Source organism: Silene latifolia, chromosome 7, assembly GCF_048544455.1.
Source record: "Silene latifolia isolate original U9 population chromosome 7, ASM4854445v1, whole genome shotgun sequence".
NCBI classification, from domain to species: Eukaryota; Viridiplantae; Streptophyta; class Magnoliopsida; order Caryophyllales; family Caryophyllaceae; genus Silene; species Silene latifolia.
Genome location: NC_133532.1, coordinates 29,567,161 through 29,571,218, shown reverse-complemented (window position 1 = coordinate 29,571,218; position 4,058 = coordinate 29,567,161). Strand labels below are relative to the sequence as shown.

At 44.1% G+C, this 4,058-nt stretch overlaps 1 non-coding gene across 1 annotated transcript; it reads left to right on the top strand.

Annotated features, from left to right (window-relative positions):
• The first annotated feature begins 2,424 nt into the window (after window positions 1-2,424).
• On the top strand, window positions 2,425-2,531 carry LOC141593371 (small nucleolar RNA R71). The gene has a single exon (XR_012521460.1). It is a non-coding gene; the product is annotated as a small nucleolar RNA R71 (small nucleolar RNA).
• The last annotated feature ends 1,527 nt before the right edge of the window (window positions 2,532-4,058 follow it).

The following is a 4,058-nucleotide window of genomic DNA, read 5'->3' as shown; positions in this document are numbered from 1 at the left end:
AGAGAGTCTAAAAGCAATAAAATGTTTGTAAAGCAGGTGATCAACTAATAGTTGATCAAGAACGGCCACGGTATGGCCCACTTCGTCGGCTTCTGGCTACAGGAGGTAGCCTCAACGGTGCTTATCTTCTCAGCTGCACCCTTCTTAGCTTCAACATCCGCCGAACCCAACGGATCAACAGCTTCTATATCTCCCTAGTCAATGATCTCTTCGGACTCGTCAGAATCCAAATCGGACTCTCTTACTTTGACCGGCTCGTCATCAACTTCCTCATCAGTTCCATAGCTAAGGCAACCAAGACCGCCTCGTGAAATGATTGACTCCTTCGCAGCTGGAGTAACTTGCAGCTCTTCCTTCCCCAAACCAGCTCCTGCAATATCAGAAATAGACGAATCTCCCTCCAATTTGCTCCCAGTCTGGGGCGGAGGTGTCACAACAGGAGTAGAAATAGAGACAGACATATCAGAAAGTATAAAATAAGATTTCTTTTCAAAAACCGTATTACAAGTTACAGGCCACATGGGGTCTTTCTTCTTAGCAGGTTGGGCAAAAACAATGGAATGCTTCCCTACTTTAAAGGTCAAAGTACCTGAACCAACATCAATGACTGCACAAGCAGTGTGCAGAAATGGTCTACCCAAAATAATGGGAATATGGGCATCTTCGGGCATATCGAGCACCACAAAGTCGACAGGGAAGAAGAACTTCCCTATTTGCACGGGGATGACCTCTAAGACTCCTATTGGCTGGACCGCAGATCGGTCAGCCATCTGCACTGTCATGTCTGTGACTGCAAACCTAGTCAATTTTAGCTTCCTAGCAAGACTTAAGGGCATTACACTTATACTGGCTCCTAAGTCACATAATGCCTTCTCAATAGAAAAGGTACCAATGCTACAGGGAACGGAGAAGCTACCTGGGTCTTCTAGTTTGTGAGGTGCAGTGTGGGTCAGATAAGAACACGACTCTTTAGTAAGTGCGACAGTATGCACAGTTTCAAGTGACCGCTTTTTAGATAAAAGTTGTTTCATGAATTTAGTATAAGCAGGCACTTGGTTTACTAATTCGAGAAAAGGAACTTGTACATTCAAGCTACGAATAACTTTTTCAAATTTATTGAAAGATACCTGTTCCTTCGTCGGCACTAATCTCTCTGGATAGGGGGCTGTAAGAAGTAGCTTAGCCCTTTCCTCTAAATCCCTCACGCCGGCATCCGTGGACTTGGGTTGAAAGTCCACCACCTTCTCCTTGTTGAAGCTTGACCCCTCTTCAGACCGTCTCAAATATGAGCCATTGATCGACATTGGGTCGAACTTTAGAACCGGGACTGACCCTTCAGCAATTGGGTCTTGTCCTAATATTTTCGGGACTGTCGTACCCCAAAATAAGTGATCCCTCAAGTTATCGGGCATCGGAGGACAAAAAGGCTCACTATCAGCAGCGATCTCAGTCGATCGACCAGTGAGGTCAGTCGATCGACTGACTTGAACAGGACCAGAAGCTTCTGTTACTCGCACTTCAGTCGATCGACCGGGTATGTCAGTCGATCGACTGATATACCTGGTAGACGCTTTTTTCTTTCCTTTGTTCGTTCCAGCTTTGTTTTGACTCGGCTTCGCCCCATGTTTTTCAGCATTGTCCTCGACCATAACAGGCCCCTCCAGGGTGGACCCGCTCCTCAAAGTGATGGCATTAAGAGTCTCTTTTTGGTCCGTCTGAGTCGGTAAGTGTCCCGGAGCTCGAGTTGTGTTCTTGCTAGCCAATTGAGCAATTTGGCTTTCTAGCAATTTCATCCCGGCCTCTCTAGCTTGGGACTCCTTTTGCAGCATATTCTTCAATTCAGCAAACTCGGAATTTTGGGTTTGTTGCTGTTGCGGCACATAGAGAGGTTTTTGATATTGTTGTTGCTTATGAGGAGGCACATAAGTTTGTTGTTGCTGCTGTTGTGGAGGTTGAGTCGGATTCAGGACATTTTGGCTACTCCACCTCAAGTTGGGGTGGACATTCGGCTCATAGTAGGTGTTCGTTTGCCTATAATGTTGGAAGGCAGCACAAGACTCGAAGGGACTAGGACAATTTTCTGAAACATGCCCCTCGGCTCCACATCTTCTACAGACGAAAGGACCGTCTGAAACAGCATTAACATGGTACATCCCTCCTTTTGAAACTCCTCCCAATTCGTATTTGTCAAACCTTGCAGTGAGAGCTTCTAGTGCAGCTACAGAAGAAGATTCAGCAGCTCTCCTTTGATTGCCTCTGGAATTCCCATATTCAGCTTTATGGGTGGCTAAGTCATCAATGTTCTTCCACCCCTTAGTCTCTCCCATATTCTCAGCAAATCGGCCATTGGCTGAAGCATCCAAGATAGCCCTATGATCGTCATACAGCCCGTTATAGAACTGATTGCAAAGACTCCATTTTTCGAACCCATGGTGCGGTATGGTTTGCACCAGCTTCTTGAAACGGACCCATGCTTCATGAAAGTTCTCATCCGGTCCCTGTTTAAAGCTCGTGATCTGAGCTCTAATGGCATTCGTCTTCGAGGCAGAGAAGTATTTCTTGTAGAATGCCAAGGCCAAGGAATTCCAATCGGTGATCCCATGAGCGGCTCGATCCAGATCTCTATACCACTCCCTCGCAGCATCACGAAGAGAGAAAATGAACATGGTCTCCTTTATATGGTCCTGAGTCACGCCAGTTGGCGGAGGTATAGAGCAGCAATAATCGATAAAAATCTCCATATGCTTGGCTGCATCTTCATTTGCAGCTCCCCCGAACTGGTTTCTCTCAACCAAGTTAATATAGGAAGGCTTCGGCTCGAACTTTCTCGCCTCCCCTGGTAGTTCGAATCCTTTGTAGAGATTCGCAGCTGTCGGCTCTGAGTGACTGGCAATAGTTGCTTCTTCAGCCATGACTGGAATTTCTGGAGAAGTGACTGTCTCAGCTGAAGAAGTAGAAGCAGGAGATGTTGGTGGATCTTCTTCGAACAGCTCGTTCTCGTAGTAACTGGACAGAGTACTCAGCTCTTCCTCTGTCGGCAATACCCTTGATGATCTTCTCAACTCGCGCAAGGATTTCTCAATCTCAGGATTGAACGGTACTAGTTCACCACCCTGTGACCTGCGCATAAGAAGAAACTACAAAAAGAATATAAGAAAAGTTTAAGGAACAGATGTCCCTTAAACTAAGAAAGACTAAATAAAAACAACTAAAAATTAGAACAATTGCCTCCCCGGCAACGGCGCCAAAATTTGATACCCGTCGTTGTGAGTACAAAAAATAAGATTTATAATTTCCTATTAAAACTAACCTAGGCTAGTGGTAACAGGGTCGAACCACAAGGAGGCGAATGTAATTTTTAATTGTCTAATTTAGTCTAAGATAACGAAAGTGGGGGTTGATTTGATTTGGTCTATACTAATAGCAATAAAAGACAATAAACTAAATAAACAGATAAAAAACAGATATAAAAGAAGTACTAGGATGGTCGGTTCACTATAGTTTCGGCGGCAGCATACTAAGCAGGTCTAAATCAAACACATGAGGCGGGAAACAAGAGGTCCTCTCGGTCCACTCTTAACAGATAGCATCTTTCGATCTCGCTATAAGTCCCTAATATCACTAATACTGACTCTCGTCCTGAAAAGTGACTAATAATCTAAACTTTACCTATCTTTCGATCTCAGCGTAGTTTAGTCATTTTAATTGGTGATCAATCAACTGTCCCTATCTCTCGATCTAATGGGTCAGTCATATCCTAAACATTCAACTAGTCGTGTGCACTCGATTCGTCGAATGAAGAATTAAAACAATTAAAACGAAAGTAAAACCTCACGAGGTCAGTCGATCGACCAAGTATGTCAGTCGATCGACTGACACGTGATTCAGTCCGTGTTTATTCTATGCCGCCTACACTATAATTCCCCTACATCGTAGCACAAGCAATTTAGCTACTCATAACTACAGTGAAAACAACAGTAAGATTGATCATTAAATCTACGGAATTCATGATTAAAACAATTAAACAAATAGACAACATAAAACAACAATATCGGCTT